The sequence below is a fragment of the Chlorocebus sabaeus genome, chromosome 13 (genome assembly GCF_047675955.1).
Source record: "Chlorocebus sabaeus isolate Y175 chromosome 13, mChlSab1.0.hap1, whole genome shotgun sequence".
Classification (NCBI taxonomy): Eukaryota; Metazoa; Chordata; class Mammalia; order Primates; family Cercopithecidae; genus Chlorocebus; species Chlorocebus sabaeus.
In genome coordinates, this window is record NC_132916.1 from 58,254,809 (window position 1) to 58,279,545 (window position 24,737).

The 24,737-nt window shown below is 37.5% G+C and overlaps 1 long non-coding RNA gene across 1 annotated transcript in view; it reads left to right on the top strand.

The window, feature by feature from the left end:
* The first annotated feature begins 2,610 nt into the window (after positions 1-2,610).
* LOC119625189 (uncharacterized) overlaps positions 2,611-24,737 on the top strand; it is a 32,817-nt gene continuing 10,690 nt past the window's right edge. The window contains exons 1-2 of the long non-coding RNA XR_005241279.1: positions 2,611-3,199; positions 18,208-18,339. This is a non-coding gene — a long non-coding RNA (uncharacterized lncRNA). The remainder of the gene's footprint in view (positions 3,200-18,207; positions 18,340-24,737) is intronic.

Genomic DNA, 24,737 nt, shown 5'->3' on the forward strand with positions numbered 1-24,737 from the left:
GAAACAGCTCCCATGATCTAATCACCTCCTACCACATGGGGATGATGAGGATTACAACTCGAGATGAGATCTGGGTGGGGCACAGCCTAAACCACGTCAGTATTAAATATGCTACTGAATAGAAATAAATAGATTTATTTAGCATACTATTAAATGTGTAAGTCAATACATTTATTCCATGCACTATTAGTTTTATAAATCGAAAAATATACTAAAGCAAGAGGCTGAAAGAAAGCTAAGTAATTTTTTAGAAAATCTGATGACATTTTACTTATAATTCACAAAGTATGAACACTGTGTACATCAACAGAAGCAAGCTGTGATAGGACAGAGTTAATAAAAACCCAATGATAATCTCAAATTGCCCAAAAAACTATAGCAACTCATCAAAAATAGAGTATCTTCCACAATTTTAGCCTTTTTGGAAGTAGCAGTAGGTTAACCTCTTTCAACTGATGAGAAAATCATAGCCCAGCCTCCTGGGATCACAACTACTTAAGCAGCAAAACAAGGAATAGAACTCCAGTCATGTTAAGGCACCAAAAATCAAGATCTTTACTCAACATACAGTCTCCATCCTGTGAGTTTGCTCCCAGAAATCTCATTTTTCTAAAATCTTTCCCATCTTTGAAAGTGGTCATTATATCAGCTACTTTTTCAGACTTTTGTAGTACATAGCATACATCTGTTTCTACTTTAATTATGTATTAGTATTTTAATGATTGAATAATTAATTTTCATGTAAAATAAGTAAGTTAAAATCTGTACTGGTTAAAATAAACTAAACTTATGTAATCAATAGACCTGGACATTTTAGTGAGTTAAAAGCAATAGCAGTTTATTTCTCACATATGTAGCAGCAGAGGGCTGGTATTCATACTAGTGGGCCTCTCTCCACAACCTACCGTGTGGCTCTCCTATCTTCTAGTGATGCACCATCATCTGTATCCAGTGGGCAGAAACTGGAGAAGAGCATGGAAAACCACACAGGTGCACTTATAAAAAGCCTCAGCCAGCCCAGATCTGACACAAGTCACTTTCACCCAAAAGCCAAGGAAGAAGTCTTAGCGTTTGCCTGGCAATATTCCCTTCGCTAAAGCAGAGAAGAGACTGGACTCAGGCAGACAGCTGACGACCACAGCCATTCTCTCAAATCCAGTACATAAGGCTTATGTCTTAGTCAATAAGGTAAAAAGAAAATTAATAAGGTAAAAAGTCAAATCTCAGAAAAATGCTGAGGTTTTTCCCTTGTACTTACTGAATCCACCCATTATTTATTAAAAGCTTGTGCTGAATGCCATAATAAATCCCTGACTTCACACAACTTATATAAATTAGCAAAGAATATAAGACTGTACAATTAAAGTTGATTGTTTAAATCAAAAGCATACTCAAATTGAAATGAACTTTCAGTATCACCCAAAGCATAAAATTACTACTTAAAAAAAAAGTAGTCAATAATACACATTCCCTGAGCACATGATTTGCACAAGACAATGTGTTCTGCAATGCTCTGAGTACACACAAGTACAGTATTTGCATCCTAATAGTTTCTCTCTAATTGTGGAACTAATCATTGAAGGCAGTCTACGATTTCTTTTTCAATTTTAAAATCGGCAATGCTGCTGCCACACATCTGAGCTAAGGTTATTTCCTTGTTATATGTAATCCTGCTCTCTTTTCACTTTTTGCTTCTGTTTTTGATTATTTTTATTTATAGAGTTCCCCTGTCCTGAACACACTACTTCTTCATCAAATATATCAGGTATATATATAATTCAGTCTTTGTCCCTTCTATCACCACATCTTGTAGACAAAGCAAGAGATGCCACAGTCTTGGTCTAATTACTGCTTAGCCAAATGAGTACATGCTGAGCCGTGTAAGCCCAAATCAACAGGCCACCCACCAAGAGAGTAAAAAGAAGACCCTGAGTCCTCCCACAGAGACCTGGAAGAGTTTTTGATGGAAACAGGAGATAATTGTGTTTTGCCATTGGCAAATGCATGTAGTACCTAGCACAGCAACACATATGCTTTAGTGTTTAATATATATTACTGAAAGTGTGATTGTGATAATGAAAAGAAAAATAGTGGTTTGACAGACATATAGCCCAGTGTCTTCCTCCAAACTTTCTCCCCACATTTCTGAAGGAGCAATTCTAGGAAGAAACTAGTGGAGAAAAAATATATGGTCATTTACATTAGGCCACTTATATTTGACTGAGGCTTTTCAAACTAAGATTCAAGACACATTTAAATTAAAAGGTTGTGAGCCTCTAACTGGATTTCAAAATATTTAAAAATGTATACCTTTTTTCTACTAGCTTGTAATGCTCTAGGCAGTTTTTCACTTCACAGAATTCCTAGTTTGTTTTTAATGTTACATTTTGCCAATTGGAAGCAAGTAAAAACTTGCGGATGTGCTACAGATAAGTAAGTCTCAAATGTGAGCTGATAAAGAATATCAGAATCTCTGCAGAGATAATGGAGCTAGGAATGTGTAGTTTGGAAAAACTCCCCAAAATGATTCTACAACTCCCCCACCCTCATCCTCATGTAGAACTACTGTTTGAGCTGTTACTTCATAATGAGATCAAACTGCTGTCAGATGTGGAACACCAAGACAAATGGCTAGAAATCTTGTACATGAGAACAGTGGCCCACCCAAAGTTTGTCTTTCTCTAGGAAGTTATAGAGAAATGAGGAGGTATCAGAAGATCAGTCAATAAAAGAAAAATTTATTTAAAAGACATATGGGTGGGATGAGAACGAATGATTCTTACTTTATCTGTAGAAACTGAATTTTGCTGCAACTAAGAGAGACCTGGATAATAGTGATTTACACAAACAAGATTTTGTTCTGTCAAGAAAACTAATATTCAGCAGTCCAGCCTGATGCAGTGGCTTCATGAGCTCTGCAGCAACCCAGACACCTTCCAGGTCTTCTTTGCCAATTTTAGTGCTGGTAACTCCTTCATCTCATCATCCAACATGGCTGCCAGAGCTCCAGACATCACGTGTATATCTGAGTTCCAGGAAACTAGACAGAGGGAGAAAAGAAGGGCATACATGCTCACTTTAAAGAAGACTTCTAAGAAGAACCACCTAAAATTCCCCAACCTACTCCCAAAGCTCACTGGGCTGCTTTCAAGCCTGGAAAATGCAGTCTTTAAGCTGCAAAATGCTATGACAAAATCAGGTATTTATATTAAAGAAAGGAGAAGGATAATTGGGAGATAACAGCTTCTGCCTTAGAGACCTTTAACAACCTCAGAATCAGTCATAAAATTAAATTTATATAACATATATGTAAATTAGAAATACATATGAATTTGCATTCATTGGAAATCATTTGGAAAAATACTAATCCAAAATTTGGGGTTGTATGAGATTTATATCAATCAAATGTCAGTGTAAAAGACTGACATAAAATCAGTCAGGTTAGGATCAATAACCTTATCTTCTCCTTAGCCATAAGTCTCATTCTTAATCTCAGACTTTAAATTGTTTGTAATTAATTTTTCATATAAATTCAATGATTACCATCAAGTTTTTCTAAGCATCCAAAATTGGCCTGCAGCACTGATGCTTCAAAGTTAACTTATATTTCTATGATTTCACAAATATAAAACAGGACTTTCTCCATTGTTTAAGATAAACAATACATTCACCTTTTTGAATAATTAGGTATCTCCTATCTGATTTTCACAACATAATAATTAGTGACTGCCCAACACTAAACAATATCTTAAGAATATAAATAGTTCAATAGATGATGGTAGGAAGAGTGATATTAAAGATAATTTATAAAGGTAGCATGAAGCCAAATATTAAACAAATAAATAACCAATTTTTAACTGTCTAATATATTTAGGGACTTTAATGAGTGATTAGGTCATCTTTGATATAAACACATCTTAATTATTGAAATAATACTCAACAAACTCCTTCCTTATTCAATTTGGCTTTGTCCATTTTCATTAGATTTGAAATCCGTATGGATGGAACTCACAAGAAATATGAGTTTAATTGAGGAATTTCAATGAAAGAAAAAAAAATGAATTAAATAGAACAACTTCAGAGTAAAAGACTTCCAGGATCTTGTCCTACACCCTACTCATTTCCATTGACATACCCTAGTCTTTGCCATTACCAATTGCAGCCTTTCTAGAATCTCAACTTTAAGCAGCCCATTCTCTGACTAACAGCTTCTGTTTTTGCAATGTATTCCTTCTACTTCTCCAACTTCACCAATCCATTTACAGTACCGTCTTCTCACTGTCTCTCAGTGCCCCCATTTCCTCACATCTTTCCTTACCCACCTAAAATTCCGTGGTTGTTAACTGTAATTGCTCCCCTGAATATACCCCCAAACACTTCATCCTCTTTTGCCTTGCTGAATTTGCTAGGAAAACCTCCAACCATGGTTATATGCATCTTTCTATCACTCCACACCTACATTACATCCAACTGAACATAGATGGAGAATAACACACAACTATGTCAAATCTTTAGCAGCCCCTTCCCCATCCTCACACTCAGTGGATGACCTGGCTTCCATTTTTAATGAGAATAACAGAGGCAACCAGAAGTTCTACAAGCTCTCACCCCACACCCATCTATATCCACATACTTTCCTTCCCGTCCTCTTCCTGTAAATGGACTGTATGTGGTCCTTCATCTCCATTTGTGTACCACATCCCATCTCTTCTGGCCTATTAAATGACATGTCTCCAGCAATTTTCCCTCTTGGATCATTTCATTAGCAAATCAGTAAGTTTTCACTTTACCTATCTCACCAAAAAAAAAAAAAAAAAAAAAAAAAGCAAAACACAAACACCTTTTTGCCCCATTTCCTTCCTTAGTACATTAGTCTGTTTTCATGCTGTTGATAAAGACATACCAGAGACTAGGAAGAAAAAGAGATTTTAATGGAGTTACATCTCCACATGGCTAGGGAGGCCTCACTATCATGTCAGAAGGCAAAGAGGTGCAAGTCACGTCTTACATGGATGGCGGCAGACAAAGAGAGAGCTTGTGCAGAGAAACTCCCATTTTTAAAACCATCAGATCTCATGAGACCCATTCACTATCACAAGAACAGCACAGGAAAGACCTGTCCCCATGATTCAATCACCTCCCACTGGGTCCTTCCCACTGGGTGCCTCCCACAACACATGGGAACTATGGGAGCTACAAGATGAGATTTGAGTGGGGACACAGAGTCAGACCATATCACCCAGCTATCACTTTCTTCTCCATATTACAGGAAAGCTCCTTGGAAGTGTTATCTATATTTGCTGTCTCACTCTTTTCCTACCATTCCCTCTTGAACCCATTTCATTCAGGCTTTCCTACAGACTACTTTGTCTAAGCTGTTCCTGTCATGGTCATTGGTGACCTCCTCATTGCTGCATCACAAAGTCAATTCTCAGTCTTAACCTCACTTGATGTATCAGTACCATATGACAAGCTGATCATTCTTGAGATACTTTCTTCACTTTGCTTAAAGGATAATATGCTCTCCTAGTCTTCCTCCTCTTTTACTGCTGCTCCTTCTCAGTCTCATTTATTCATTGTTGGAATACTCCCAAGCCCAGTTCCTGGGCTTCTTATACATCTACACACTCCCTTGGTAATTTTGTTCAGTCTCAGGCTGATGACTCTCAAATGTAGATCCTTACCCACAACCTCTTCCTTGAACTCCAGCTCTTTATAGACAACCAGCTACTTGACAGGTCCACTTGGATGTCTCATAGGCATCTCAAATCTCACTTACCTAAACTGAGACTCCTGGTCTCTCCATATACATCCAACACCTGCTCTTCCAGCAGACATCTCCATCTCAGTTAATGCCCACCCTATCTGTATTGGTCAGGCTCAGCTGGGTTCTGCTGCAGCAATAAATGAACTGAACACTGTACCAGTTTCCCAAAGCAAAAGTTTATTTCTTGCTGCCTGTCTCCTGTAGTTGCCATCCACATCAGCTTTATTCCAGGAGCCAGATTGACAGAGCAACTTTTATCTGGAAAATTGCTGGGTTTGTGGCAAGAGGAAAAATGACACATGAACCAAGTGCTGGCTCTTAAAGCTTCTGACCACTTCCATTGGTCAAGCAAGTCAAATGGCTTCTCATTTTCCACAGGGCAGAGGTGTATTGTCCCCTCACAGGAAGGGAGCCTACATGGAGTAAAACTAAAATATTTGGTAAACAGTAAAACAATCTACCACACTGGTCCCCCAGTTGCTCTGGCTAAAACTCTTGACTCCTCTCTTGTTCTCAAATCAAATCCATCAATAGATCTACCACTCTAGGTTCGAGTGCCCTGGTCCAGACACCATGTACAGGTTTCTATCCTGTCTTCCTGTTTCTACCCTTTCTCCACTAGCCTATTCTCCAGATAGTGGGCAAAAGTGAACATTTTATTTATTTTAATTATTAAAATTTTAGTTTAATAAATTATCTTCTTTTGGAATTCTGCAACATTATTTGGTAATTTTTTTCAACTTTTATTTTAGAATCAGGGATATATGTGCAGGTCTAATCATACCTTTGTTATAAAGGTATGATCTGAGATTTGGAGTACAAATGAATCCGTCACCCAGGTACTGAGCATAGTAGACAATAGGTGGTTTTTCACTCCTTGCCCCTCTTCTTCTCTCTTCCCACTTGTATTCCCCAGTATCTATTGTTCCCATCTTTAAGTCCACGAGTACCCAATATTTAGTTCCCACTTATAAGTGAGAACATGTAGTATTTGATTTTCTGTTTCTGTGTTAGTTTGCTTAGGATAATGGTTTCCAACTGCATCCATGTGGCCACAAAGGATATAATTTAATTCTTTGTGGCTGCATAGTATTCCATGTTGTACATGTACCACATTTTCTTTATTCAATCCGCCATTGATGGGCACCTGGGTTGATTCCATGTCTTTTCTATTGTGAATAGTGCTGCAATGAACATATGTATGTTTTTGGTAGAACCTGTGGGTATATATACAGTAATCAGATTGCTGGGTCCAATAGTAGTTCTTAGCTCTTTGAGAAATCTCCAAACTTCTCTCCACAGTGACTGAACTCATTTACATTCCCACCAACAGTGTATAAGCAAGTGTCAAAAGTGATCATTTTAAAACACAAGTCAGATTCTGTTATGCTTCTGCTCAAAAGTCTCAAATGGCTCCCTCTCTCACTCAGGGTAAAAGCCAACATGTCTCCAACAACCTTGCAAATTCTGACATGATCCTTTCATCCATCACCTCCCTGACTCCATTGCTGCTTTTTCATCTCCAGTTCGCTCTCTTCCAGCTATGCGGACTGCTCTGTTGTCCTCGAACAGACCAAGCACATTCCAGCCTCAGGACATTCACACTTGTAGTTTCCCCTTCCTGGAATGTACTTCTCCCAGAATTCCACACAGCTTACTCTCCAATCCTCTTCAGGTATTTGCTCAGATGCCACTTTTTCAGTTAGTCTTTACCTGTCAATCAATTTAAAATTTTACCCCCATCCCTCACCCTGAAACTCCCCCTTCTCTTCCTTTCTTGTTTCCATAGCACTCATCCCTATGCAATTTTCTGGTGTATTTTCACTTATTGTCTCTCTGTTCCACTAGAACATAAACTCCTTGACTGTATGGATTTCTGTCCATTTTATTCATTATTGTAGCCCTAACATACTTTATCTGGATCAATTGACAATAAACATTTATTTAATGAATAAATTCGTGAATGATTCAAACTATAGAAAGCTTTGAGGAACTCAAACATAGAAAGATGTAACTTAAAGAAACAGAAGAAAATACAGTAAATATTAATAAATATTGTGCATTCACACAAACCAAGAAGCTTGCTGGGTTATCTGTCCCAAACTGGAGAAAATGAAAAGAATCTGAGTGGGGAAATAACACTAAGAAAAAGCACTAAAAGTGTTATTTCTAAAATTATAATATTAATGACCAAGACAAAACTCTAAAGTTCCCTATTTCATTTATTATAGAATGCTTAATTTAAATTCCAATTTGAAAGTATATATATTTTAACTATTTATCTCTTGCCAAAAGTCTACTACTTTTCTTGCCAAAGCAAGAAAGTAGTAGACTATCTCATAAATAGCTGTGCCACTCTAGGTGGTAAATCAAAATTTACTTTACTTCTGATTCCAGACTAAAAGGAAAGCCTTTTGGCTAGATTAATTATCTGCATCCTAGGCTGGTATTGTCTTAGTGCAGGATTTCTCAACCTCAGCACTATTCACATTTGTGAGCTAAGTAATCCTTGTAGGAGGATACTGTTCGCATTATAGAATGTTGAACAACATACCTGGCCTCTACCCACTAGATGCCAGTAGCACTTCCCTAGTTGTGACAATAAAAAATGTTTACAAACATTACCAAATATCTATGGGGTGGAGGAGGGAAAGGGACATCATCTTCTTTTCAGAACCACTACCCCAGAGTATGACAATGCCCATCAAGTCAGCACTCCCATATGGTTTCAAGTCATGACCCATAAAATGCTCTGTGGGATTATTAGAAATTATTGCACCAAACTAGGCAAGCAGATTCTAGAAGTATGATGTGGGGAAACAATGAAAAGGCTCCCTTTCAAATAAATCACTCCTGATTTTTTTTCCTTAAAATTACTTTGTCTTAGAAGTATAGAAAGATGTTGCCTGGAAGGCATACCTTATTATTAAGGCCCATTGGCCATTAATGCTTTAACGATGGTCTAGGAACAGAGCTCAAAACCAAGAGGAAAGACGAAAGAAGCTTTAACAGAGAAAATGAAAGAAAATTCTAGAACATGAAATGGAGTCTCTACAGTAGGTAATCTTATTTAAGGAAATACATGAGGTTTCTGACTTCATGGTAAGAAGGAGAGGATTACTTTCTGCAGGAAAATTCTGCGTGTCAACAATGTATTTAGAAATGGCTCTGCTAGTAACCTCCACTGAAGAAAAAATAAAACTGAAATGATCAATTAAAACTAATACGATAGCTTTTAATCAATATTAAATAACTAATTTTATTATTTTTATAGTCTGTACTAACATTTCAAGTTTAAATGAATTGAAAATGAAATTACTCAAAACTGATAGGAACTCTGACATAAGTACATTAGTCAAATCTGAAATACTTTTGAAATCTTTTAAATGAACTCATCAAGTATTAAAACTTTTAAAAAATATCTTCTTAAGCCTTTTATGTCTAAAAAACTTTTGTTTTCCTTTTCTAGCAACTGTTACATTTTCAAACTTAATGTTAAAAAAGGAAATGAGTAAAATAACTGATTATGCCAGAGAGGAGCCCTTACTCTGAGCAGAACAACCAGCAATACTGGCTCAATTCTTCTTCTGGAAACCACAAATAAGAGTTATTAGATATTTAAAGCATTTGAAGATTTTAAATGAATCAACTTTTAACTCTTTATAAAGAAAGTATATTATCAACGTCAGAGAAATGCAAATTAAAACCACAATGAGATACCACCTCATACCGGCAAGAATGACACTTATTAAAAAGACAAAAAATAACAGATGCTGGTGAGGATGCGGAGAAAAAGGAACCGTTACACACTATTGATGGGAATGTTAGTTAGTACAACCTCTATGGAAAAACAGTATGGAGGTTTCTCAAACAACTCAAATAGAACTACCATTCAATCCAGCAATCCCACTACCGGGTATCTATCCAAATGGAAAGAAATAATATATCAAAAAGATACCTGCACTTGTATATCTATTGCAGCACCATTCACAATAAGAAAGATAGGGAATCAATCTAAGTGTCCATCAATGGAAGAATGGATAAAGGAAATGTGGAATATATATGCAATGGAATACTATTCAGCCATTTAAGAAAGAATGAAATCATGTCCTCTGCAACAACATGGATGGAAATGAAGGTCATTATCTTAAGCTAAACACTCCAGGAGCAGAAAGACAAATATCTCATGTTCTCACTCATAAGTTGGTGCTAAAAACAAACAAAAAAATGTCTTAACATGGACGTAGAGAGTAGAATGATAGATAATAGACACTTGGAAGGGTGAAGGGGTGTGAGGGAGAAGGATGATTTGGAATTAGTTAATAGGTACAATGTACGTTATTTGGGTGATGAATACCCTAAAAGCCCTAACTTGACCGCTACACAATCTATGCATGTAACAAAATTGCATGTGTAGCCCATACATTTGTACAAATTACAAGAAAAAATAAAATATGCTATCAAATTACTGACTCTGTATTTCTTTCTCTCCAATGAAGACATTCTAGCATTGAAATATGTATGGTTCCTGTAATTTAAATCCATTTTTCAATTCTACATTGTAACTGGAAGAACTAGTGTAAATAAATCTAAATGCACACATCATTAGAAACTTCATTCCAGTTTCCAGAGTAATTTAAATCTTCTCAACTCCACCTGACTTTGTACTAGAGCTATATTCAAGGAGCAGAATTGATTTGCTTCATTTTTCTATCCTCATCCTGAAAAAATACACAAATTAATTACAACAAGACCAAAAGTAAAAAGTTAATGACATTTTTTAAAATTTCATATACCTTTGAGTCCACAAATTGGATAACTGTTCTCTAAAATTAAATACTAGTCACAATTATATGTACTTTAAAGTACTCTTAGACTAACATCTAAATATAAATTAATAAACCAAAAGAATATTTGCCTTCATCTGTTTTAAAAACTCTTAAAATAAGCTTTTGTTTGAGAGCCCACCACCACGCCCAGTTTTTTGTATTTTGAGTAGAGACAGGTTTCACTGTGTTAGCCAGGATGGTCTCGATCTCCTGACCTCGTGATCCACCCTCCTCGGCCTCTCAAAGTGCTGGGATTACAGGTGTGAGCCACTGCACCTGGCCCAAAGCTGATTTTTTAAGAAATTGTGTTAAGAAATAGAGCAAAAACAAACACGCAGCGGTTTCCTATGAAATGGCTTACAATGTGCATATTCTTGAGTGATTTTAAAAGTCTCAGCTTTTATTTAGTTGTATTTCCAACTGTTTAGTTAATATTTATTGACTTGTGCATAACTCTCAGGAATAGGAATGTATCTGTGAGTGGAGAGAAGTTTCCTGGTGCACTCAAATGAACTGTTTACTTCCTTTGCTAACTCTCATGTCTGGTTGGGGATCTAGAAGTTTCTAAGGCCCAAAACAGTCACCTGGAATACTGTGCCCAGGGGAATGGGTTACATTGTTTGGGTATGTGTCCTATTTGAATCATAGAAAGAGCTTTCTTTGTTTTATTTTAGTTGGTACTAGCCAGTTCTATTGCTTGTCGCTAGCATTAAAAACTAAGAGCCCTGAAAAAGGTACACAACATTCCATAAGAGATGAAAAATGAATGAGACCCGCCATGAGATGCGTGACACAATGCAAATACAAGTTAAGAGGATGCTGTGACCAGCTGAATACCAGAGACAGTAAGGCAAAGGTAGTTTTGGTTGCATGGTGACAAAATATTTAAACTCAAAATACTTTAATCTGAATTAGCAATACGCACATCCTTGCCAAGCAAAAGCAAAGCATAAAACAAAAATAAACTTGTGCTGTGTTTCCTATCTCAGATAATATTACAAACTCAAGCCACTTTATCCCCAATTTCTAGCTCCCTAGACCTTCACAGCCATTAGTCACCGTGTCTTGTCTATCATACCTCAAAATGTTTATCAAGTAAATACTTTCCTCTCCATTTTCATCATCATTGCCTTGTTTTCAGCTTTATCCTTTTTCCAGTCACATATCATGACAGTCTCCACCACGCAACCTACACTCCTGCTTCAACAGACTATTTGCATGTACCAGAAACACCAAGTATTCTCTGGCTGCTCTTTGAGTTGATGCTGTGTTACCTCTGTTCATCCTTCAAGATCACCCACACCCCTTACTTCTAGAAGAATCAGCCCTTGTCTCTTTAGCATCCTCCTGATCCTATATTCTCATAGTATTACCATGTGCATTACAATTACAAGATAATAACTTCTATCTCTTCTAATACAAAATGACTTCTATTAAGGGCAGGACTTGTCTTATGCGACTTTTTATATCTAGCCCCTTTAACAAGGTTCAGCACCTGATTTTTAAAAATCAGTAATTCATTTAGTTAAATAATCAACTGACCACAGAACAACTGATTAACCAATAAAGCACTTAAAATTAGCAATTTGAGGTAAATCTATTCATTGATAACTTACATAGGATTTAGTTTGGTTTCAATGCTTTTCACAAGCTTTATCCATACTTTACAATGCTCTCATAGGTATCAATTCATGTTAGAAGAAATCAAGGAAGAAATTGCAGTAAAATCTTCATTCTTATCAGATGTGCTTGATAAACCACCACTTTCCTCATCTTAAACAGCAGGTAGTTCCTGGGGTTATGGACCTTACACCATCTCAGCATTCAAATGAGTGTTATTACCAAAACAAATAAATAAATAATTTAAAAAACCTTCACACAACATTTGGACAATGTCAGAAAGAAAAATTGATACTAACAAAACTTAATAAATTCACTTCCTAAATGTTGAACCTGCTCTTAATTTTATATTAACTTTTATTTCACCAAATAGAACGGTTTTTCATATGCCATGTACATTTATATTTTCATCAAGAATAAGAAGCATCATTTGGCTAGAACTGTAATTATGTTTTCTTTTCCTCAACATGATAAAAGTGTTGAAGTAGTTTTCCTAAGTGCTGTATAAAACGGGTTAAGAAACCAGTTTTCCACCCCCTTTAGACTTTAAACAATGAGTAGCCAATATGAAGTTCCAAATATGTACAAAAATTATTTAAGAATTTACAGAGTAAACAGACAACCTACAGAATGAGAGAAAATTTTTGCAGACTATGCATCTGACAAAGGTCTAATATCCAGCATCTATAAGGAACTTAAACAAATTTACAAGAGGTAATAAACAGCCTCATTAAAAAGTGGGCAAAGGACATGAACAGACGCTTCTCAAAAAAAGACACATGTGGCCAACAATCATATGAAACAAAAGCTCATCATCGCTGATCATTAGAGAAATTCAAATCAAAACCACAATGAGATACCATCTAACACCAGTCAGAATGGCTACTATCAAAATATAACAGATATCAAAAAATAACAGATGCTGGAAAGGTTGTAGAGAAAAAGCAATGCTTATATACTTTTAGTGGGAGTGTAAATTAATTCAATCATTGTGGAAGATGGCATGGTGATTTCTCAAAGACTTAAAGTTAGAAAGATCGTTCAACCCAGCAATCTCTCTCTATATATATACACAAAGGAATATAAATATACACAAAGGATGTATATATACACAAAGGAATATAAACCTTTCTATTATAAAGACACATGCACGCCTATGTTCATTGCAGCACTAGTCACAGTAGCAGAGACATGGAGTGAACCTAAATGCCCATCAATGATAGACTGGATAAAGAAAATGTGGTGCTTCTACACCATGGAATACTATGCAGCCATAAAAAAAATGAGATCATGTCCTTTGAAGGAACATGGATGGAGCTGGAAGCCACTATCCTTAACAAACTATCTCAGGAACAGAAAAGCAAACACCATATATTCTCACTTTTAAGTGGAAGCTAAATGATGAGAACACATGGACACATAGAGGGGAACAACACACACCGGGGCCTATCAAGGGTGAAGGGTGGGAGGAGTGAGAGGATCAGGAAAAATAACTAATGGGAACTAGGCTTAATACCCGGGTGATGAAATAACCTGTACAACGAACCTCCATGACACGTGTTTACCTATGTAACAAGCCTGCACATGTACCCCTGAACTTAAAAAAAAAAATTATAATGTCTGCAAATAATAGTAATATTTAACATTTAATACTATTTTATTATGAATGTCCTTTAGTTAATTATTTTTGGCCTCATTTTACAAATGAGGAAAATTAAGGAAAATAAAAGCTAAATAATGTGGGCACTATTACACAACCAGAAGGTGGCAGAGCCTGGATTGAAACGAAGCTATGAGTTCCAGAGTCCATGCACCTAATTGCAAAGTTTTGTACGGTAAGGGTGGGAAAGGGTAAGAAAGACAGGGGAAGAGATGCCACCAAGCAGCTTAACCAAATTGTATTATTCAGTAACAACATGTGTTCTCTTTCAGTGTTTGTGTGTGTGTGTGTGTGTGTGTGTGTGTGTATAAAAATACACACACACATTTATTTTACTCTGAACTATCTAGGATCTTTTTTCTAGAAAGGAGAAATATACAAATATGCAAAATGTACGAATACATTTTGAAGAGGAAAACAGTTTTAAAAGACTTTTAAGTATTCTAGAAATCTTAGAAATGACAAGTTTAGATATCATGAGATTAAAGAGAAATAACCATGATTTTTTTTTAATGATCCTGGGAATGAAAGAGGTGGGTCTTCAATACACTAACATTTAAATTCTCAGCTTCAAGATAAATTGAGTTTTCATTCATGCTCTGAACCCTCTTCCCTTACAATGAAGCCTCGGCATCCCTTTGCTTCTTCTGTGCCCTCGAGTGAGAACTGAGTTATGGCTGGCTGTCTCAGGAAGAAAATAACTATTACAAGACATGAGATGGGCTGGGGTGGGGGAGGGCTAAGGAAAGGCCTGCCATTTAGCTTGTAAAGTGCAGCAGCTGTGGCCTGTTTTCACTAATATCTGACATGTTTCTTTGGCCACTTGCCAAATTGAGCTGTACCCAACACTTCTCCCATCCTTCCTGTGCCTCCAGGATCCTTTGTAAATGCTACTTGAGACTCCAGTCTACACCAAATCAATCCCCTTGGTTCCTTCCTCCCCTTAATGCACAGGCATCCCACCCTAATTAATTAACCCAACACCAGCTTCATCCAGGACCTTCCCACACTTTGCCCCTTCACGCAGCCCAGAAACATCAGCACATTCCTGACTTCATCACTTGTCAACTCCCTTTCTGTTAAAGACCAGTGTCCCCTTTCCCTGACCTGGCCTCTGATTTGATCTCACTTTAAAGTATCCCACTTTAAGAGACAGTAACAAATGCTGCCTTTTTCCTGTTTGGTTTGTTTATTCATGCTTACCCAGTCTATTATAATTAAAGACCAAGGGAATTCTAAGAGTCCAGGAAGATGGTTTATACATTTGATATGTGGATAAATCTAATACTGGATTTGTAACAAAGTTCACTTCACCTATTGCTAACTGTGTGAACTTGAGTGAGTTTCCTAAGCTCTTGTCATTCATTCAAATACTTATTGAGTGCCTGTTACTATGCTATATTCTATTGTAAATGCTGATGCTGCAATTTAAACAAGGAAGCAAAATTACCCGCCCTCTGTGATGTTTATATCTTCAAGAGGAAGAATAACTGTTAATAAATAGATGGATTTAAAAACACAGACATTTAAGAAAAAATATAAGGAATGAGAGAAGGATAGGGAATGTCAAGATTAGGAGTAGAAAGGAAGGTAGCAACTTGGAATAGAGTAGTCCCTAACTTCCTGATGTGATGCTTCACCAGGCCTGAGGTCACGTGGATAGCTGAGAAAAAAGCATTCCCAAAAGAGGAAACAGCAAGTGCAAAGGCCCTGAGACAGAAGAGTGTTGCCTGGCATGGTGAGCAAAGAGACAGCTATGGCTGGCAGAGAACAAGAAAGCAGTAGCAGGTGATGTCGGAGTAACAGGGAACTAGAACTCAGAGGGCCTTGTACGTGATAATAGAGAATGTGGATTTTACTTTGATAGAAATGGGAAATCACTAAAGGATACTGAATAAGAGTAACATGATTTGATTTACCTCTAAAGAATCTCAACTAACTCCTCTGTAAAATAGGGTAAAATGTATAATAAATAGAGTGGCGAAGACCAGTCTGCCTGCTCAAATCTCAGTGCCACCACTTACTACCAGTGTGACCTTAAGCTAATTATTTAACCTTCCTAAGCCTTGATTTTCTTATTTTTTCCTTTTTTTTCTTTTTTACAGAGGTAATCAAAAGTGTTCTCATTTTTAAGGTGGAATTGATAGCAGTTCCCATTTTGTAAGGTTAAGAAAAAATAAATGCACTGAAGTGTTTAGTGCAGTGGATACCACACAGAAAGCCTGAGACACGCTGGTATCATCCAGCTGGAGAGAATCAAGTCCTATAATGTACGTGCGGTATTTGCTTGTGTTGCCCAGCATAGTGGCATAGTGAGCACTTACATGTCATCTACTATTAGCTACTAGCATTACCAACTACTAACCCACTGGCTGTTTTAAAGTAACTTTGTACATTTAAAAATTTTATAATATACCACCTTAAAAGAATCAGAATAGCAAAATTTCACAGATAATGTTTAAATGTCTCTGAACCTTCTTATTCAAAGTACTCTGCAAAGCACTAGAAAGCCATAGGTACTTGGGTAAAAAAGAGAGTGCACACGCATACGTCTCTCTCTTTCCCTTTTGTTTTATCAAATATATAAAATAAAAGTTATATATACATAATTATCTATATAGTAAACATATATGTCTTTATGTATATATCTTCCCCTTTAAAAATTATCAATATATGTAGAGAGAGAATTTTATAGATAATTTTTAAAGCAGGAGAAATTATCTATATATAGATAATATTTTAAAGAAGGGGAAAGAGTTAGTTAAGACAAGTTTCTGTGTGTTGCTGACCCCTGTTGGGTGGAAAAATTAAAATTGGTCTTCTGAAAGAAAGAAAAGTGAATTCTCAACTCCCTGGTCATGATCCTGACCTGGAACCTACTCTCATCCATTTCATTGATTCCATGCCTATGGCCATCAATGGAGATATTGGAGGCCTATTGGTTCTTCACAGCCCTGCTTCATTACCCAAATGTTATGCAGCTCATACCTCATTTCTTTCCTGAGACCTAGGCTACCTTAAACTGAGAGGGTGGATCTCATCTTTCTTTCCCTTGCCCACCGTACTCACACACACATACATACTGACATACTCCCAAAACAAACACACATCCCCCAAGCATAGGTCTCTTAGGAAACAACCACATATCCTAATCTGGTCTTGATAGTCAGCTCACAAGAACAAAGGAGAGAAAGATTAATGTAGAAACCTGCACTAAAGACTGAGTACGGTGACTCAGGCCTGTAATCCCGGCACTTTAGGAGGCCAAGGCAGGTGGATCACTTGCAGTCAGGAGTTCTAGACCAGCCTGGCTAACATGGGGAAACCCTGTCTCTACTAAAAATACAAAAATTAGGGGGCCGTGGTGGCGGATGCCTGTAATCCCAGCTACTAGGGAGGCTGAGACAGGAGAATCGCTTGAACCCGGGAGGCAGAGGTTGCAGTGGGATGAGATCACACCACTGCACTCCAGCCTGGGCGATAGAGCAAGACTCCATCAAAAACAAAAAACAACAAAACAAACAAACAAACAAAACCTGCACTAGAATAAGTCCTAGTTCTTTATTTTCTTTAAAGACAGACAAAATGCGATGTTTTAATTCTCATTTTACCTAATAATAAAGAAAGGATGTACCATTAAAAATCAAGTAGGAAATTATCCTTGTTTTATTGTCATTTTTCAAAAATTGTGCTATTCTGCACAGGACCAGTTTCTCTAGAATGTTCCCTTGCTGACTTTTCCTCTAGTAGTATCAGTTATACTGAAAATCAGTCGTACTCTTACTTTATTTTACTGGGCACCATCAAACTAACAGAAGAGGTATACAAAGGCAGGGAGAACTACCACTGATACAAGGCCTCTTCCGGACCGAAACGCGCAGCCACACCTCTCTGTTCCGGCAGGTGGAATAGGCCCCCGACCTGGGATCTCTACCCAAAAGGAGGAGGTTAGAACACAGGTGTCCTATTCTGTTGAGTCCTCCATCATTTACTAGACAAAGCTGCGCAACTAGAATAACAAAATGCAGTCGGGAGAAATTGCTAACCCCTGTAATCCCAGCATTTTGAGAGGCTGAGGCTGGAGGATCGCTTGAGTCCAGGAGTTCAAGCCTGCAGTGTGCTATGATCGGACCATTGCACTTCAGCCTGGGCAACAGAGTGAGACTCTGTCTTTAATAATAATAATAATAATAATAATAATAATAATAATAATAAATCCAAAACATCAAGAAATTGGGTGTGACTTTTAAAAATACACTTAGAAAGGGAACAGTTAGAATCTTAATTTCAGGGATACTTTACTCCTAAACCTATTCTTTTTGTTTATGCAGAGATTGACCATGCCTACAGGGACAACTGGAAAACAGAAATGAAACCCTATAAGCCAAGCACTCAGGCAATCTTTGTCCTCCCAGTTGACTTAAGAACGCTTGCAAAGAAAATGTGGCCTCTTTAGATCTCAGGTAAGGGATCCAGCTGCTCTCTTTTTCCTGATACACCTCCATCCTGCAGGATAGTTGGGAGTGAGGTGTGCTGAGAAGGAACAAGTTGTCCGCTTTAACTTGACAAGGCACGGGTCCCCCCTGCCTCCTACTTGAAGTATTCTAGTCGCTGGAATAAATGTTCAGGTGTTTTGTGTTTTGTCTCTTCCAGTTCCGCCCCTCTGCGCCTCTCCGGCAGAGGGCGCCTTTTCCACTGGGTCTCTCTGTGGGCTGCTGGGAGTTTTATTCGGTTTGGGCGGGGAAGGAGCTGTGTTGGATCCGCGCCCCCTGCCTGGGCGCCGCCTTTGGCCCGGTGAGCCCTGGCCCATCCCGTGCAGAATCAATCGGGGCTCCTCCCGCGCCTGCTCTCCAGGGGCTGAATCCGCCCGCCCGGGGGCCAGGTGCCCGTCAGATCCCAGGCGCTCCACCAGGAGGCCCTGCCTGGATCGAAACTCGCACGCGCCCCGCCCTCTTGTTACCAGTTCTCTCTGGGCTTGTGGAAAGAGTTCCCCAACCTGGGATCTATACCAAGGAGGAGGTTAGGACACAGGTGTCCTATTCCCTTGAATCCTCCATCTTCTTCTACTCTCTGTTATTCTCCTCTTTTGTTAGTTTGATGGTGCCCAGTAAAATAAAGCAAAAGAATACAAGTGATTTTCAGTATAACTGTTACTACTAGAGGAAAAGTCAGCAAGGAAACATTCTAGAGAAACTGGTCCTGTGCAGAATAGCACAATTTTTAAAAAATGACAATAAGACAAGGATAAATTCCTACTTGATTTTAACGGTACATCCTTTATTATTAGGTAAAATGAGAATTAAAACATTGCATCTTGCCTGTCTTTAAAGAAAAGAAAGAACTAGCACTTATTCTAATGCAGGATTTTTTGTCTGTTTTGTTTTGTTTTGTTTTTTGAGAGGGGGTTTCGCTCTTGTTGCCCAGGCTGGAGGGCAGTGGCGCGATCTTGGCTCACTGCGTCCTCCGTCTCCTGGGTTCAAGTTATTCTCCTGCCTCAGTCTCCCTAGTAGCTGGGATTACAGGCATGAGCCACCACTCCCGGCCTTTTTGTTTGTTTTGTTTTTGTTTTTGTTTTTGAGACGGAGTCTCGCTCTGTCGCCCAGGTTGGCGTGCAGTGGCGCCATCTCGGCTCGCTGTAACCTCCACTTCCCGGGTTCAAGATATTCTCCTACATCAGCCTCCAGAGTAGCTGGGATTGCAGGCACTCGCCACCACGCCCACCAACCTTCCCCTTCTTGCTGCAGTCTCACCAAGACGGCTCTTCTCTCCTGAGTAGCTGTGGTCTGCCCTTTTCTCGGATTCCTTAAGATCGGCAAGGAGCGGGGAGAGAAAGCGTAGCTAGCCAATAAGGAAACACAAACTGAGAAGTATTTCTGAAACATCACTCCTGTCAGCGTTATTAGAGTACTGATGGCCCATATTACGGTGTCGCTGGTTGAATGTCTTCCCACGCACAGTGTCCAGTGCACCCTGAGGACAGGACTGCTTTTACTCTACCTTTGAATCCTCAAAAGGTACAGCACCCAGCCCAGTGCTTGGCACAGAGTCTATTGATGATTGATAAATAATAATCTACGTCAAAATTTGGATGAGGGTTCTCATCTTTGTGTCCTTACTTTTATTGAATTTGACCTTATAATTGGAGGTGTAGGGGACAAATATTTGCTACCATGTTGAAAATCTTAATACTACAACCCTACTCATTGATACAAATATTAGAAAGTCTATGCTAGCTAAAGCATCTGACTACATGTTGATTGCTATCAGGATAGTGATGGATAGTATTTTTGCTTTCTAAAAAATTTAAAGCTTTCCAGAGAAATCTGTCAAAATAATTATTGCATCCTAACACCTTTTATTTCGGGGGGTAGGGGTGCCTAAAACATCAGAAATTTATTGTCTTAGTTATAGAGACCACAAGTCTGAAATCAAGGTATCAGCAGGGACATGCTCTCTTAAAGGCCCTAGGGAAAGATCCTTCCTTCCTTCTTCAGGCTACTGGTGTTTGCTGTCAGTCCTTGCCATTCCTTGACCATAACTTCAATCTATGCCTCCTTCTTCACATAGCCTTCTCCCCTCTACTTGTGTGTCCAGATCTCTAGGTGTGTAAGGACACCAATCATTGAATTATGGCCCACCCTAATCCAGCCCCACTTCACTTTAACCTGCTTATACCTGCAAAGACTTTCTTTTTAAATAAGGTTACATGCACAGGTCTGGGAAGACATAGATTTTGGAGGAATACCACTCAACCGAGTACAACAATTATATTTGGAGATTTTAACACTCCAGTTTCAGTAATCGAGAAAATAGACAAAAATCAGTAAAGATATATCAACCAACTTGATCTAATTGACATATGCAGAACACTATAACCAACAGTGGCAGAACAGTCTTTTTAAGTGCATCCAAAACATTCAACTAAAAGGGCTATATAAAAACCAAATTACAATCAATTCCACAGGATTGAAATCATGCACAGTATGTTTTCTGACAATAACAGAAAGAAAACAGAAAACACAAACAAAAAGAAATATATAAAAACTCAAAATACTTGAAAATTATGAAAAAACCTAATAAGACATTTCTAAGAACTTTGGAATTATACAACAAACTTCTCAATTTGTCCTGTATCCAGAGAAGACATCAAAAGTAAAATTAGAAACATGTTAATCTGAATGTTACTGAAGACAATGAATATAATATCTTTTTTTATAAACATATCTGGAAAACTGGCATGTCATGAATGCTAGAAGACAAAAACTGTTGAAGGGATGAGGGTATGATGGTGTCATACAGCTGCAGTTAGATAACCTACCTTTAGGTCAGTTGCTTGTTTTAGACACATTCTTATTTCATTAATATATTGATTCCTAAAACTCAGTACATCTACCTGCCTTCTATGGAAGTAAACAATCCTTAGATAGACGCAACCAAGATTTTTGAGCTTTCAACTACTTGAGGAGATTTGAAAGGAAGTTTTTTTAAAAATTAAATATATGTATATCCTATAGCATATACAGTGCATACATACATATCTATGAACATGTATCTATATCAGTTTGTCACAGGGCTCTCTAACCTGTGATCTATAAACTTAGAGACACGATGAGAGCTTTACTGAATATTCAGATTTTTCCATTGTGTGTGCCTTTTTCTGGAGAAGGCTATACAGCTTTCATTAGATTCTCAGAGAAACCCGTGAACCCAAAACTTTAAAAACTGGTCTTAAAGACAAAAGTGTATTTCAATACTATTCTTTACTCTTGATAGTATCTCTCGAATAGGGACCCTGTAGGGTCTTGGTTTGTTATTGAGATTTTGGATGCTCAAGTAGTGAACATTACAAAACATTAGTAATAATCCTAATGCAAAGAACGACCAGATGTGATAACATAACACAGCCCGTTTGAGATTCTTGATGTGTTTAAAATTTAAGTAGCATTATATCTCTTTACAGAACTAGCTTAAAATTAAAATGGAAACAGTTTTTATGCTGTCTCTGAAGCCAAAAATATAAATTCAACTCTGCACGTTTTTTATTTGAAGGCATTCACAAATGACATGCAAGGAATAAACGCTGGCCAAAAGCTATAGCTAAGCATTGTGTAAAAAAAAAAAAAAAGTGTGTAATTTTAAGCCAAAAACTATTTAGGAATCAGTTTCTCATGTCCTAATTATTAAATTAGGAATAAAACCAGGAAAAAGATGTTTAAAGTGGCATGCTTTAAATATTAAGTATTCTCTTTAGGTTTAATAACAACTTTTAAAAATCAAACAAAAATCAAACAAAATTGATTTAAAATTTTAAAACTTTTAAAAATCAAACAAAATTGATCAACAGTCATGCAAAATTGTAAACAGTCATGCAGGACTGAAGAAGACTTCTCTATTTAGATTAACAAGAAAATGGTGCTAGAGGCAGCTTGGTGAGACACTGAGAACTAAAGTCAACAAAACGAATGTGTACTGGGAGAAATGATTTACCCACATGTTCTGAATGCTTCTGCTTAGATTAATATTTTCCTTCAAATAAAACTGGTCAAGTTCAATAATGCAGCTATAAAGATGAATCTACAGTAAGCAAGTCATCTGGTCATTCAGAGCCAACATATGAGAGTTATTCTAGAAAAGTATAAAATAACCAAAAGTACTTTGGAATCTCTAACTATAGCACGTATAAAATTTTTTGCATGTATGACAGTGTATAATGGAACCTCCAAACAAATCCAAACTTACAATGTCTTCAAGATGTAAGTGTCAGCATTATAAAGTATGGGAAAAGCAAGTACCTTATTTGGCATCCCATTTAAACCATATATGGCTTTTCTTTGCCTCTTGAGTAAAATGTCCTGCCATTTACCCTTAATTGTCATGCTAACATCCATCTCAGAATCCGCTTCCATCTTGGAAAAGGGTTAGTAAGATGCACATGAATAGGTATCTCTAACAAATCTTGATAATTTGCCTTCAGAGGGGATACTCTAGAAATAACATCACAGCTAAGACATCCTCTTGACTTTGAACTCAAGTCGAGACTTAGCAATGCATTTTTCACATTGTGGATTAAACATGTGCTTTCCTTCATGGTGCTGTCAGAGTTAAAAATCAAGTATTAATAACTATATAAATGAATATAAGTGGAAGGTTTATGAGTCAAGGGAAAAAAGACACTTAGAAGGCAATGTTACCTCCTGCTGTCTAAAACTCGTCTCAGGAAAGCCCAATGAGCCAGAGCCATCTCCTCTGCTGCTTTCTCTTTTCTGACTATCCAGGTATCATAGGATTGACAAATTCACATTTGTTTCCTAATTTAGTCTGACACTAAGTGCTCGAAGCTGTTGTTTAGGAATCACCCTCTCACTCTAATAAGAACTTCATTATTACTGAGTAATAGCTCAGTAATGAGTTTTTTCACTCTTCAGTAATGATTCCCAAATGACATAGTATAGGAGGAAAAGAAGCATTCTGAGAAAACATTCTGAGAAATGGTGTTTGGTGATCCTAATTACTATCAATAAGAATCACGCTCTCACTGTTTCATTGTTTGGGGCCAGTATACAGAAGTTGCTAATTCCAAGGCCTATGGGGCCAGGTGGTTCTTGTGAGATCAATGGAGAACAAAAGTTTGTGCCCCTCATAAATGGGCAATCCGTGTCCCATTCCACCTGTTACCTTAGGAAAAGAACATGAAGTATGGCTTTTCAAGATTTTTCTCAAGATAACTTAGACATCTGGATTTTTATATGAATACTCCTGATTGTTAAATGCAGACACGAATCCCAAATTCTTAAATATTCATAGGCCTGCAGAGCTGACATAGCAGCAAATGTTTCACAAATCTGTGACCTCTAAGTAAAGAACTTCTTGAAACCAGGTTTAGCCTTGTAGCCATGTGAACTTGGACTCATGACCTCATAGCTAGGGCTTCAGTGACTTCATCTGCAGGATGGAGGAGAAGACTGTCCTAGCAGCAGCTCTGGAGTTCTTTACAAGCTGAGCACTCAACAATTCTTGAGTTATAATCATCCTCCCCACACTCAATTTCAGCTCTCAGATGAGGATGTGGCTTCTGACCTAACTGCTGACAAAGTATAAAGTGTACCTCAATCTATCAAGATCCAGTGTGGCTAGCTTTCTATACTCAATTCCAAAACATGAATTATTTTTAAAATGTATTGTACTTATAAAATCAATTAAGATTCACTGTAGAAAAATTACTAAATACAGATATACAAAGGGAAATGTCCTTAAAACCCACCAAGTACCTTGACGTAAATCCTTTTAAATCTTTTCCTATGTGTATATTGTTTTTAGAAAAATGACATCATATCTAATGCATTTTTTATAGCCTGCCCTTTTTAATGAATATATTTACTCAATAAACACTGATTCTTTAGAGAAGTAGAAATATAACTCTTATAAGATTAATTTCAATTAGGACTGGGCACAGTGGCTAACGCCTATAATCCCAACACTATGGGAGGCTGAGGCAGATGGATCACCTTGAGGTCAGGAGCTTGAGACCAGCCTGGCCAACATGGTGAAACCTTGTCTCTACTAAAAATACAAAAAAATCAGCCAGGCATGATGGCGCACACCTACAATCCCAGTTACTTCTGCCTCAGGAGACTGAGGCAGAAGAATCACTTGAACCAAGGAGGCAAAGGTTGCAGTGAGCCAAGATCGTGCCACTGCATTCCAGCCTGGGTGACAGAGCAAGATTGTTTAAAAAAGAAAAAGATTAATCTCAAATCATTTTTTTCAACATAAGCACAAATATATCCAATTTGTCAATAGTATAGGGTTTAGGATTAAAAACACAAAACTAAACACCAAATGCAAAGCAATTCTTCCCAAA